Source organism: Pan troglodytes, chromosome 14, assembly GCF_028858775.2.
Source record: "Pan troglodytes isolate AG18354 chromosome 14, NHGRI_mPanTro3-v2.0_pri, whole genome shotgun sequence".
Lineage (NCBI taxonomy): Eukaryota > Metazoa > Chordata > Mammalia > Primates > Hominidae > Pan > Pan troglodytes.
The window spans coordinates 92,133,655-92,149,412 of NC_072412.2; positions in this window are offsets into that span (position 1 = coordinate 92,133,655).

Below are 15,758 nucleotides of genomic sequence, written 5' to 3' on the forward strand. Positions count from 1 at the left end.
CTTCTTACGTGGCAGCAGCAAGAGAAAAATGAGGAACATGCAAAAGCAGAAATCTCTGATAAAACCATCAGATCTCATGAGACTTGTTCCCTATCATGAGAAGAGTATGGGAGAAACCACCCCCATGATTCAAATTACCTCCCATTGGGTCCCTCCCACAACACGTGGGAATTATGGGAGTACAATTTAAGATGAGATTTGAGTGAGGACACAGAGTTGAACCATATCAAACATTATAACCAAGAGAAATTTCTTCCTGTAATGCAAGGATGATTCAACGTATGGAAATTGATCTATGTAATACACTACATTAACAGAAGGAGGGACAAAAATATATTTATCTCAACTGAAACAGAAAAAGTATTTGACCAAATTCAACACTTTTTCATTATAAAAAACTCAAACTAGTGATAGAAGGAAACTACCTCAACATAAATAGAGCCACATATGAAAAACCTACAACAGACATTATACTCAATGAAGAAAGTTTGAAGGCTTTTCCTCAAAGATCAAGGCAAGAATGGTCATTTTTATCACTTTTTAAATTCAACATATTAGTGAAAGTTCTAGCCTGAACAATTGACCTAAAAGAAGGAATCCAAATTAGAAAGGAAGAAGTAAAATTATTTCTGTCTGCAGACGATAGGATCTTTTATATGTAGAAAACCTTAAAGATACACACACACTCACACACACATACACACATGCAGAAACACAGATACATACATAAACTGTTAGAACTAATAAACAATTTTACCAAGGAGCAGTATACAAAGTCAACACACAAAAAGCAGTTGCAGTCCTACACATTAACAATGAATAATCTGTAAAACAAATGATGAAAACAATTCCACTGACAATAGTTTTTAAAAGAAATAAAAATGCTTAGGAATTAATCTAAGCAGTAAAAGTTTATACAATGAAAACTATAAAACATTGCTGAAAGAAATTATAGGAGACATAAGAAAATAGAAACACATCCATGTTCATGAATTAAAAGACCATATTTTTAAATGTCAGTACTTACCAAAGTTATCTATAGACTCAAAGCAACCCGTATAAAAATCCTGAAAACATTTTTTTTGGCTGAAATGGAGAAACCCATCATAAACTTCATTGAAATGGCATCTCACAGAACACATAATTTTTTTTTTAAATATGAGATGGCTCTTACCATTTTGAGGTATGTTCCTTCAATACCTAGTTTATTGAGAGTTTTTAATATGAAGAGGTGTTGAATATTATCGAAAGCCTTTTCTGCATCTATTGAGATAATCATGAGCTTTTTGTCTTTAGCTCTGTTTATGTGATGAATCACATTTATTGATTTTCATATGTTAAACCAACCTTGCATCCCAGGGGTAAAGCCTACTGGATTCTGGTGGATAAGCTTTTTGATATGCTGCTACATTGGGTTTGCTAGTATGTTGTTAAGGATTTTTGTATAATGTTCATCAATGATATTGGTGTGAAATTTTGCTGTTGTTGTTTGGTCTCTGCTAGGCTTTAGTATTAGGATGACACTGGCCTCACAGAATGGGTTAGGGAAGAGTCCCTTCTTCTCAGTTTTCTGGAATAACTTCAGTAGAAATGGTATCAGCTGTTTTTTGTACATCTGATAGAATTTGGCTGTGCCTCCATCTGGCCCTGGGCATTTTTTGTTTGGTAGGTGACTTATTACTGATTCCATTTTGGAGCTTGTTTTGTTTGTTTGTTTGTTTGTTTGTTTTTTCTGTTCAGGGAGTCCGTTCTGCCTGGTTCAGTCTTCAGACGGTGTATGTATCCAGGAACTGGTCCACCTCTTTTAGATTTTCTAGTTTGTATGCATAGAGGTGTCCATACTAGTTTCCAATGGTTGTTATTATTTCTGTGGGGTAAGTAGTAACATTTCCTTCATCATTTCTAATGGTGTTTATTTGGATTTTCTCCCTTTTTTAAAATTAGTCTAGTGTCCTATCTCTTATAAATTTTTTTCAAAAAACAATCTCCTGGATTCGTCCATCTTTTGATTGTTTTTTTTTTGTGTGTGTCTCAATTTTGTTTAGTTAGACTCTGATTTTCCCTATATAATGTCTTCTGCTAGCTTTGGGGTTGGTTTGCTCTTGTTTCTCTAGTTCTTTCAGTTGTGATATTTGGTTGTTAAATTGAGATCTTTCTTACTTTTTGACATGGGCATTTAGTGCTATAAATTTCTGTCTTAATACCGACTTAGCTGTGTCCCAGAGATTCTGGTATGTTGTATCTTTGTTCTCATTAATTTCAAAGAAGTTCTTGATTTACACTTTAATTTCGTGATTTACCCATATGTCATTCTTGCTGAAGTAGTAGAATGCTAGTAATTTTCTGTAGATTTCTATCAGGTCCATTTGATTCAGCACTGAGTTTAAGTCCTGACTATCTTTGTTAATTTTCTGCCTTGATGATCTGTCTAATACTGTCAGTGAGATGTTGAAGTCTCCCACAAACCCACAGCCAATATACTAAATAGGCAAAAGCTGGAAGCATTTTCCTTAAAAACTGGCACAAGAGAAGAATGCTGTCTCTCACCACCCATTTTCAACACAGCATTGAAAATCCTGGCCAGAGCAATCAGGCAAGAGAAATAAATAAAGGGCATCCAAATAGGAAGAGAGGAAGTCAAATGATTCCTGTTTGCAGATGACATGATTCTATATCTAGAAAACCCTATTGTTGCAACCCAAAAGCTCCTTAAGCTGATAAACAACTTCAGTGAAGCTTCAGTATACACAATCAAAGTACAAAAATTACTAGCGTTCTACTACTTCAACAAGAGTCAAGCTGAAAACCAAATTAGGAATGCAATCTCACTCACTCCTGTCACAAAAAGAATAAAATACCTAAGAGTACAGTTAATGAGGGAGTTGAAAGATCTCTACAAGAAGAACCAGGGAACACCCCTCAAAAAAAAAATCAGAGGTGACACAAAACAAATGGAAAAAATTTCATGTTCATAGGTAGAATCCATATCACCAACTTGCTATACTGCCCAAAGCAATTTACATATTCAGTGCTATTCCTATCAAACTGCCAAATGATATTCTTCACAAACTAGAAAAAAAATGATTAAAAAATGCATATGGAAACAAAAAAGAGCTCAAATAGTCAAGGAAATCCTAAGCAAAAAGAACAGAGCTGGAAGTGTCATGCTACCTGACTTCAAACTATACTGCAGGGCTACAGTAACCAAAACAGCATGGTACTGAACACACAGACTGATGGAAGAGAATAGAGAGCCCAGAAATAAGGCCACACACCTACAAACATCTGTTCTTTGATAAAGCTGACAAAAACAAGCAACAGAGAAATGACTCCCTATTCAGTAAGTGATGGTGGGATAACTGGCTGGCCATGTGCAGAAAATTGAAACTGGACCCCTTCCTTAAAACATATACAAAAAATCATATATAAAACATCAACTCAATATAGATTAAAGACTTAAATGTAAAATTCCAAAATGTAGAAAAGCTGGAAGACAACGTATGCAATACCATAACGAACATAGGACCTGGCAAAGATTTCATAACAGTTGGCAAAAGCAATCACAATAAAAGCAAAAATTGACAAATGTGATCTAATTAAAGAGCTCTGTACAGCAAAAGCAACTATCAACAGAGTAAATAGACAACCTACAGAATAGGAGAAAATATTTGCAAACTATGCACCTGACAAAGGTCTAATATTTAGCATCTGTAAGAAACTTGAACAAATTCACAAGAAAAAAATGAATGACCTCATTAAAAAGTAGGCACAAGACATGAACTTTTCAACAGAATACATACATGTGACCAACAAGCATATTGAAAAAATGCTCAACATCACTGATCATAGATAAATGCAAATCAAAACCACAATGAGATACCATCTCACACCAGTCAGAACAGCTGGATATTAAAAAGTCAAATAATAACAGGTGTTGGTGAGATTGTGGAGCAAAATTAATGCCGATGTATAGTTGGCAGGATTATAAATTAGTACAACCATTTGGAAAACAGTGTGGCAATTCCTCAAAGATCTAAAAACAGAAATACCATTAAACCCAGAAATCTCATTACTGGGTATATACCCAAACAAATATGTCATTCTACCATAAAGACACACACATTGCTATGTTCATTGTAGCACCATTCCCAATAGCAAATACATGGAATCAACTTAAATGCCCATAAATGGTAGACCAGATAAAGAAAATTTGGTACATTATACACCATGGAATGCTATGCAGCCATAAAAATGAATCAGATTATATTATTTGCAGAAACATGAATGGAACATTATCTATATTATTATTATAAAGTCATTAGCCTTAGCAAACTAACACAGGAACAGAAAACCATATACACATATTCTCACTTACAAGTAGGAGCTAAATGATGAGGACACATGGACATACAGAGGGGAACAGGCACTGGGGCCTACTGGAGGGTGAAGGATAGGAGGAGGCAGAGGATAAGGAAAAATAATTAATGGGTACTGGGCTTAATATCTGGGTGACAAAATAATCTGTACAACAAATCCCCCTGACATGAGTTTACCTATATAACAAACCTGCACCTGTACCCTTAAACATAAAAGTTTTTTAAAAATCTTAAATAAAAGAAGAAAGCTAGAAAACTCATACTTTCTTATTTGAAAACTTGCTACAAAGCAACAATAATTAAAACAGTGTATTACTGGCATCAGGGAAGGCATATATAGTCCAACGGAATGAATTTAGAGCCCAGAAATAAGTCCTCATATATATGATCAAATTATTTTTCAATTTGTAAAAGATGGTCTTTCCAGCAAATGATAATCGGAAAACTGGATATCCACCTATAAAAGAAAGAAGTTGAACCTTTACCTAATCTTATATACAAAAATTAATTCAAAATATAAGACTAAAATGTAAGACTTCAATATATAAAACTCTTAGAAGTAAACATAACACAAATGCTTTATGATATTAGATTTGGAAGTGATTTCTTGGATATGACAGCATTAGCAGCAAAAGAAAAAATAGACAAATTGCACCTTATGAAATTATGAAATTTCAGAACACAATGCAGATGTGAAACTCATTGAACATAAGATGGAAGGAAGCCAGAAAAGAAGGTAAAGCCTGAGACCGCTATCCAGACCTGACAAATTCTTGGCCACCATGATGAAGATCTCTGAAATAAGCATTGCCCAGTAGAGGAGTCCTGCATTGGACAAAAATGACCAGCCTTGGTAATCCTGCTAAGTTTAGTCATTGCCTGGGGCCTTCTCAGGTAATGTGTGGTTTCTGCTTAAATGTTGGGACAGAACCTAAAGATGCTGTAATTAGGGGCTGTTAGCTACCTGCCATCTTCACAGCTGAATAACAAGCTCCTTTTCAAAGGGAAATCCAAGCAGTGCAAGTAAAGGATAATCATGGCAGAACTAGATGATGAAAGCTTGAAGTAATAATCACATATTTTCATAGAGATATGGAGATACATGAAAAAATAATTTGATTTTACTTTAATTTGACTTTAGCTTTTGATAATATTTAACAACTTTACAGATGCTTATAAATAAGAATAAAATAATGCCTATATAAAAGATATAGTACATTAGTATAAAATTATGTGATAGTGAAATGAAAATACTAGTTCAATAAAAAATGTTAAAATGATGAATGTGAAATTAATTTACATATGGTGATGGCTATTTTTTGGGATTTGCCATGTAGATTTAAATAAGTAATGTAATCATTTTTTGAAAAAATCCCAAATATGCTGAAAATCCTATTATTTGCAAATATTTAATGTTATACTAAAAAATTGATAAAAAGTGTGTAAAGTTTCCTTTTATTCCTTAAGATCCATTTCTGGGTTGCAGGACCAAAAATGTTTGATGACTTCTGTTAAGTAGTTTGGTAGTTGAATTGGGGAAAATACTGATAATGAATCAAAATACGGTGTCTCTGGACAAATTAGCATATTTTGTTCCTTAAATCCTTGATATCTTGTGACTGTCAACAAATATGTGTATTTGGTTAAAGTTCACACTTTTACTGAAATAAATAAAAAGATGCCTCAAATGGAATTCTTTCAACATTACCCGTATGGCCACAGATTCCATGCATTATATTAAGACATTATATCCATTATATTCATTAGGGTAAGGTTGTATCCCGAAAGTGTTAGGAACAAGAAAACAATTATAAAGTTCTTAGACTTTTCATTTTTGAAGTGCTCAGCATATATATAATATAAATATACATATATACATATATAAATATATACTTTATATTTAACATATATTCAAATATATATTTAATATATATTATATTTAATATATAAATAAATTTATATATGTACATATATAAATATACATATATAAAATATATATTTTCAGCAGAAGACTGCATGTATTTTTTTCTAATATGAGAAATATCTAGGTCTAACTAGCAGAATAAATTTTGGAGATTAAAATTTTACCTATTCAAATATGCACTACTGTAAAAATCAATATATGTGTTTATGTAGAGAGGTAAATCACTTTCTTGTCTTCAAATGCTTATAATTTTATTTATATCATTTGATTGAATAGAATATATTAAATTAGTGCCAGATTCACCTGAAAAAAACCTCAGTGCCAATAGAATACACACACAAATTGCAAGGGATCAGTAAGGATTTTTCTGAATGAATGACTAAATAGACGGATGAAGTTACTGCCACTGGAAGCTACTGGAGATAGTTCTAAATATTCCAAATTTCTATTTTTAATACCCTGTTCATCACATTGTAAAAGGGAGTAAATATAATAGATTTTATCCTGAATTAATAATGAAATGGTATTGAACTTAAAAATGTGTAAAATACAAATATTGAATATAGTAAATAGCTTAAACGTGCTTGTGGCTAGCTTGGACTGCTCATGTGATAAACAATAAAATATATATGTGTGTGTGTGTCATATATATATATATGGCGTCACTATCTTTTAGTCACATTATAAGGTAAAAATGAAAATCATGACTTTATCCTGAGCTCCAAAACACAGAATCAATTAATGTATGCTTAAGGTTTTCCTCATTGAACTAAAGAAGCCAGACAGGAAAGAATACATACTATATGACCATATAGGTGGTATTTACTGTATATACAGTAAAACTAATCTGTGTGATTAAGCGTCAGATAGTGGTTACCCTTTTGTGTTTCAGCTGTGATTGGAGAGGGCATTCAGGATTCAGCCATTGTCTGCATCTTGATTTGGGTACTGGTTACATGAGTGGGTTGAACTGATGAAAACTCATTGAACTCACAATTTATACACCTTATACTTATTGAGGTATTTTGTATTTCAGTAAGAGTTAAAAACTGAATTCTTTAATTGAAAAATTCCTCATTGGATTTTAGAATGAAAACGTAAAATATTCTGGATTGAAAATTCAGCATTCATGATTTATCTGTTAAATTGTCATGAGCATCTAAATTTAACAATACTTTTTTTGGAAAACAGAAATAAGTATTCTAAATGAATGCTATCAAATACACCAAACTGGTGAGGTTCACTTAACAGCAAGTAAAGCTGTGAATGATAATAATGATAAAGAAGAGGAAGTATAATTGGATGTCTGGGGCTTATAAAATATGACAAACCATAAGAAACCTGGTGGCACATAAAAAAAGAAAGATGTCAAATGAGACTACCGGATGAAAATAATGTTTACTTCCTGCTCCACCAATTGGTACATAGCTTATTTCTCAAACTTATTTAATACATCAAGTTTAGAAGATAAAATTTCAGTTCTGCTTGTATTTTGAGTGATAGAAACATTGGGCTCTGTAATGTTAAAGTGGTATAATATGAAATTGAATGAGGATTGAGTTATATAGTGAAAAATTGAATTAAACAAATTAGCTAAAATAAGAAATTCAAACATTTGAAATAATCTTATTGATAAGATGAATGTGCTTGCTATTTGAAATTAACAATGTATTTGAATGAATTGATAGTTCTCCTTGGAATTGCTGTCTAAGATTTTAATACAATAGGTTGTGATTTTATTTTCAAGGAACACAAAGCTTAGATTTTATATCTGATATATTTATGTATCATTTTATTTTTAGGAAATGACATAAAATGTATTACAGTCATTTAAGGTAATTTAGTGCAGTCTTATCTCTGCGTTAAAAATAAGCATATTTTGTTTTATTTCTCAGTAGTATCAACTACAGAGGTACCATTTTATCACACAACATTTTGAGGTCTTTGATAGCATAATATTGTGTTATTATTTTTGTATTCCTGATCATTAGCCAGGGATTGAGCATATTATAAAACTCAAAATCATCTGAAGAATAGACAAGTGAATGTACAGAAATAACTTGGAAAATTAATAGATTTTTTTTCTCACTTATTTATTATAGTTGATAGGAAGAACACAGGATTTGGCCAAATAGCAATATACTTCAAACATGAATTGCTTTGATCTCTTTTCTGGGATGTTGGATACTTAAAAAAATTATATACAAGTGAGTACATGTGATTAAATTTTCATCTTTTTATTCTTTATGTGTTGAAACCTAATACTTGAAATTTGAATGATTGCCCTTGTAACAGGCTTGAGGATTCAAGTCAGAAGGAACGAATGATCTCCTTCCCATCTGGAAATTTTGTGGATAGAGCAGTTTTCAGATTATCTTACACCTATATTAGATTGTCACTGTAGAAGATTAAAAAGGTATGGGCCACTCGCGGTGGCTCACGCCTGTAATCCTAGCACTTTGGGAGGCCGAGGAGGGTGGATCACGAGGTCAGGAGATCGAGACCATTCTTGCTGACACGATGAAACCCCGTCTCTACTAAAAATACAAAAAATTAGCCGGGCGTGGCGGTGGGCGCCTGTAGTCCCAGCTACTTGGGAGGCTGAGGCAGGAGAATGGCGTGAACCTGGGAGGCGGAGCTTGCCGTGAGCTGAGATGGCGCCACTGCACTCCAGCCTGGGCAACAGAGTGAGACTCCGTCTCAAAAAAAAAAAAAAAAAAAAAAAAAAAAAAGAGGAATGAAGGTGTACTGAGGGAGAAGTAAGTCCTAAGTTATTACATCCATAGTTTTACTTTGCTCTTGTTGAGCAGATGCTGAAGAAGCAGTGATAAGTGGTGAATGTTAACAGGGCTAGGGAGGGAACAAAGCTGGAAGAGAATGCTTGTAGATTTTTTTTTTTCTGGGACCATGAAAATAGCAGTAAATGTTAGCATACACCAGAAGGATATGGGAGTGGTCAAACCAACAGATGATAGCACTCCACAGGGAACAACACCCAAAGACTAATTTGAATGAAGTATCTTCCTGGTGGAATTAGCAAAACAAATAGTGTTATATTACTTTCCTTCCTTTTATACATTCCCCTGGGAAGAAAGAATGGGATGAAATCGCCTTGTAAAGGAGATTAACTTTGAATAGACTGAGTGTTCGAAGTAATTGCTAAATCACATAAAAGAGACTATGTTTGAAATAGGAAGACAGTGTCTTAACTTGAACAAAATGGTTAAACCTCCCCTCATCTCTCTTTACCAGATAAGAATAGAAATGAGTTTTTATGAACTAGTAGAGATTATTGAAGACTAACAGAAAAAAATCACTTGTCTATAATTCTGAATAACAGAATAAATGTTTTAAAATCTGTAATATGAGAGTGAACACTAATTGAGATCATATTCTGGGTCATGCATTACTTAACAAATTTATATACATTGATCATTTAATCCTTAACAATTCTAGAAAAGATAAATTATTATTGTCACCATTTTATCAATAAACCCAAAAAGGCAAAGTAAATGTACAACAGTTACACTGGTATGAAACTGAAGATTTAAACCAGATATACTAAATTATGAACTGTGCTATTTAAATTTTATGGTAAAAGTAGATAATTTTCTGTATTTATTTGCAAATAAAACATATGTAGATTCCTAAATATCCTGTTAGGTATGTTTTCGTAATGTTTACACAAGTTTTAATTCAGCAGCATTTTCTTCCACAATTATTCTAATAAATTAACATACACTAAGGACAATGTAAAAATTTCAAGTTGCCAAATGAAATACAGGATGCCAAGTTACATTTGAATTTCAGATAGATAATAAATATTTTTTAGCATTAGTATGTTCCCAATATTGTATATGTCATCCTGATACTAAAAGTTACATCTTACATTTATTTGCTAAATGATTTTTTTTAATTTTCTAAATCTGGCAATGCTAATTCAATTGAATCTCAAGTAATACATGGATCTAACCATTTTACTTATATAAAAGATAATAACACTATAGACTCACAAATAATAAACAACCAACTGGTATTGCTGCAAGAAGATCATAAATGGGAACTGTCTAGGTGCTAATAACTTGCTGGGTGACATGGTTTGCCTCTGTGTTTCCACCCAAATCTCATCTTGAAATGTAATTCCCCAAATCCCCGAGGTCAAGGGAGGGAGGTGATTGGATCATGGGGGTGGTTTCCCCCATGCTTTTCTTGTGATAGTGAGTGAATGCTCAAAGGAACTGATGGTTTTATAAGGTAGCTTTCCCTGCTCTTGCATGCTGTCTCTTGCCTGCTGCCATGTAAGACATGCCTCTTCCCCTTCTGCCATGATTGTAAGTTTCCTGATGCCTCCTTAGTCATATGGAACTGTGAGTCGGTTAAAGCTCTTTTCTTTATAAATTGCCCACTCTTGGGTATGTCTTTATAACAGTGTGAAAATGGACTAATACACTGTGGTAGGACCTGGTCTGGCACTCATAGTTAAGTAATGTTGTTTATCTGTTAAACATAAACAGTTTCTTACATCACTGACATCAGATAAGGTCATTGTTTTTCTGACCAGAGACAAAAACAAGGCCACTGGGTACACCAAAAATATCATCGAAGGTTAGTTCCCTTGCCAGCTAACCTGAGCAACTGCTGCTTCTTTACCCATTGTATTTAGCCTTATTCCATTTCTTCTGGCTCTTATGTAATATTCATGAAGCTACTAAACCATTAAATTAACCCCACTACCTAACAGCACCCAGTCTGGAAAAAGATTTCTGAAAACAGTCATTTCAGAGCAAAACCTCTCTTATTTGAATCCATCTAAAAATCAGCTTTTACTGAGATACCCTAGAATTCACAATGATATGTCTTTTCATTGAGTATGATGAGCCAATAAACCAAACTTTACTCAGGATGAATTTGGCCTCATGGTCTTGGATAAATGAGTATCAACATTTGGTATGGTCTGTCTTTTTTTCATTTTGGATCTACGGGGTGAATATGCAGTAAAATTCAGATGATTTGAATTTGCATTTTCCCTGTGACTCCATACACTATTGTAAGTGCACTAGTACATGCACTAAATACACAATGACTAAACACATTACAGTCACTGTGATTAAATATTCTACGACTAGTGCATTTTCCTATGCCCATACATTTCTTGGCTATTTTCATTTGTTTACTTCCCTTTTCACTGTTTTGCCCATTTTTCTATTGGAATAATTGTGTTTTTTCTTAGTTATTTGCATGTTTTTAATATATTTTATATTGAGTCCTTTCTCACATGTGTGTACTGCAAATATTGTCTTCTAAGTTGTAACTCTGTTTTTATTCTCTCCTATCTAAATAAGATAGGAGAGAATAAAATTTCATGTTTTTGCTACAGATGTAACAAAATATGATTTGCAAGATAGTCAACCATCTGATAGATGGTAGAATCAAGCTTTAACCTTTCATGTAGCTCTAGATCCATCTTGAATTTATTTGTTTATAACATTAGGAAAGAGTCCATATTTTTTCCATGTGAATATCAAGTTAGCTAAGCAGATTTTACTAAAAGTACTTACTTTCCCTCACTAAAGGATATCATGAACAAATAACTATGTATTTGTGGACATAATTTCTATACTTTATATTCTGTTCCATTGGCCTATTTTTCCATCAATGTGCTAATAGCACAATATATTACTTTAATATAGCTTTATAATATAGCCTAGTGACTTTTAATATAAGTCCATCATAATTGTTTTCTTACAGACTGCCTTTTCTACTCTCGGTCTTTCGTATTCTTACATACCTTTCAGAAACAACATATACATTTCAAAAAATGCCTGATGGAATTTTGATTTGGATTGCATTAATTTGTGGATAAATCTGATGACTTAAAATATTGAATCTTCCAAAAAAAAACATGGCATATCTCATCATTTATTTAGATTTAGTTTTAGTTTTCTCTATAACGTTTTGCACATTTAGGGTAGAGGCCTTAACACTTCTATCCTCTTAATTGATTTCAATGTGTTCATTGATTGCTGCTATTGTAAATTGCACATTTAATTAAAGGTTACTTTTTGTTTCCATATTGTTGGTTAAAGAAATATATTGTGCTGTTGTTTATCTTGTATAAAATAATTTTTATAAGTTCACACTTTAATAGTGTATTTGTTGATTATTTTGTATTTAATTTATATACAATTTTGTCATCTGCAAGTAAGGATTTTTAGTTTGCTTATCCTTATTCTTATAATTTTTATATTTCTTTGTAATTTTATTTTGCTTTGGCTAGGAACTTTATTAAAATATTACATGGAAGTGATATGCCCAGATGAATGGATAGAGAAAATGTGATATGTATACTCAATGAAATATTGTTCAGCCTTAAAAAGGAAGGGAATTTTGTCATTTGCAACAACATGGATGAAACTGAAGAACATTATGCTGAGTAAAATGGGCTAGGCACAGAGGAGCAAATCCCACCTATTCTCACTTATTTGTGGCATCTAAAACAATCTAACTCAAAGAAACTGAGACTAGAATGATGGCCAGTAGATGCTGGAGAGTAGGAGGAATGAGGAAATAATGGTACAAAATCTTAATTAGGCAGGAACTTTATTTTTCCTTTGTGATATATTGCACAGCATGGTGAATATACTAAATAATAATGTATATTTCAAAATCACTGAGTGAATTTCAAATATTTTAACTACAAAAAGTAATTACTATTTGAGATAATGGATATGTTCATTGGATTGATGTGATTATTTGGCACTGTATTCATAAATCATAACATCACTCGTACCCCATAAATATATATAACTTTAATTTATTGATTTACCATTAAAACTAAAAATTAAAGAGAATTATAAAAGGAAATTTTATGCATAGGAATTTTTTGTCATTCCCAGTATGAGGAAAAAAGCTTTTTATATTTCACCTTTGAGCATTGTATATGCTATATTTTTTTATAAATTTCATTTTTCAGATTAAGAGAGTTCCATTCTATTTCCACTTTACTGAAAAGAAGTGGGCTTTTTGTTGTTGCTGTCTGCTTGATTTTTAGAAACAAGGTCTTGCTCTGCCACCCAGGCTGGAGTGCAGTGGTGCAATCATAGCTCACTGCAGTCCCAAACTCCTGGGCTCAAGTGATCTCCCTTTCTCAGTCTCCAAAGTTGCTGGGACTACACATGTATGTCACCACCCCTGGCTAGTTACTCAAAAGGGTTTTTACATTAATGGTTACTCAGTTTTACCAAAGCCACATCAAATAAAATGATCATATTATTATTTTTTAATTCTGTTAGTTTGTGAATTATACTGATTTAAATATTAAAGCATGTTACATTACTTGAATAATTACACTTTGGTTATTAAATTCTATCTTAATTCATATATTTTCTGATTTGTGTGTTTACTGGTTGTTTTAAGATTTTAGTTCTTGATGTATGAGACAATTTGCCATCAGCTTGTGCTATTCTTAATGAACTATTTACCTGTCTTAACCGGTCATTTGAATATCTAACTTGGGTATAGGTCTGATGGATGAGAAATAGTGCAACAAGCTCTAAGTTTACAGTAGAAGAATGATAAATATCAATTTCAAGATTAGAATCACCTTCAGCACCTAGGTGCAGATGGTTTGCTAATTAATCTGTATCACCTTGGTGCTGCTGGGTCCGTGGTCCTGATGGTAAAGGAGCTTGCTCTGCAGCTTGCTCCTACTGCAGATAACTCTTCTTCCAGGCATTCAGAACCAGCCAGGTTTCTAGTCACTTGTTAAATAGGATGATAGTCTTATGTGTAGTATATACTACCTTGTAAACACAAAGAGGTGCATAAACTATTTATTGGTAGAATAAGTCAGTTTCTTGGGAGTAGAATGAGTTTTACCTAAAATGGGATGTCCTAGATTATCCAAAATTACTGCATCCATAAAAACATCACCAATTGTCAATCCTCTTGAACTTCTTAGAGATCATTTTGACATTCTGAAAAGCATGCTACTTACTAGAAAATTTAGGGTTCCTACCACTTCCTACTCCAGAGACCTAAAACAGTATAATGTCACCAATGCAGAAGACAAGCATGAATGTCAGCAGAATATCAGTGTGATCAAGGACTCTACAGAATATATTATGTCTAAGACAGAAGAGTAAATGCAGTCCCGTAGCAAAAGACTGAGGATGCCCTACTGAAATATGACTTCTACTGATGAGATGCTTTTGATCCTCCTTGCTAAGGAGCAATAAGAAAAACAAACACTCACCAAATGTGAGCTGCATACAAAATGTAAGAAACTATATTGATCTGTTTCAATAAAAATATAACATTTGGCATACCAAGATTTTGGTCTATCCAATGATTAAGAATGGAGCATTTTTCTACTTTCCACAGAGGTTCAGAAAGTAAATTAAAAAGAGCAATGATGGAGACAAGACCTTCTGCATCTTTAACATTTCTGATGTTAGTGATTTCTTTGTAAATCTTTCTAGAATGTGGTTTTGCTTTTGGTAATACTAGCAAGGATTGGTAGTTTCAGGGTCTTTCTTTTACAACTTTTTAGCACAAAGGTCCAATGCAGAAACCAATATGTGAACATACTTCCACATGCTAAGTATATCCATCCCACATAGATACCCACAGACTGGAAAATATAAGAGTGCCCATGGACACATTTGATACCCTATGGGATCAACTTAAGTCAAAACCATTATTATTTAGTATTATGTTTGTCAATCCAGAATATTATTTTAGCACTTTAGGAAACTTGGTTCCAGTGTCAACTCAGTCATTATCCTAAATGTAATCAATAAAGTACACAGTTGCCCTGGCAAATGACAAAAGCTTCTATTGGAAAAGGATCAGAGGTGTATACAGTGGCATTGATAAATCTTTACTAAAGAAGATTTGTCCCTACTTCAATGACTTAAATATATCTTAGGTTGACAAGCCTTATTCAGTAATGTTGTTTATCACCTTGATGTCTCAGATGAGCTTTCTGCTCATGAGTTTTTCTCTTTTTCCATCTCACTTCTTAGAGTACCAAGAAATTTTTTTAATACCCTCATGACAAATATGCAGATTGCCATGCCTGCCTTGATGACCATTACGGAAATAATACTCATTTTTCTTTGACAGTTATGTATTGCCATCTGGCCTTTGACATTCCAGAATTTCATCACTTTCATTGATATGAGGGATACCAGTTCCATGCAGTATTTCTTAGTGTTATTTGAAACTTACAGTAGACAACAAGCATATGTCTTCTCAAAGATGGTGCATTATACCAACTTTCCTTTACAGTGCATTCCATATTGCCTTTATGAAGATACTATCTTCTTGGCTCTCCCAGGAAGTATAGATTAAAAGTGACCACCTGTTATATGATAAATTATGCCCGCCCCCACTCAAAACTCATGTGTTGAAGTCTTAACTTTTAATGCCTCAGAATGTGATGATATTTTCAATTA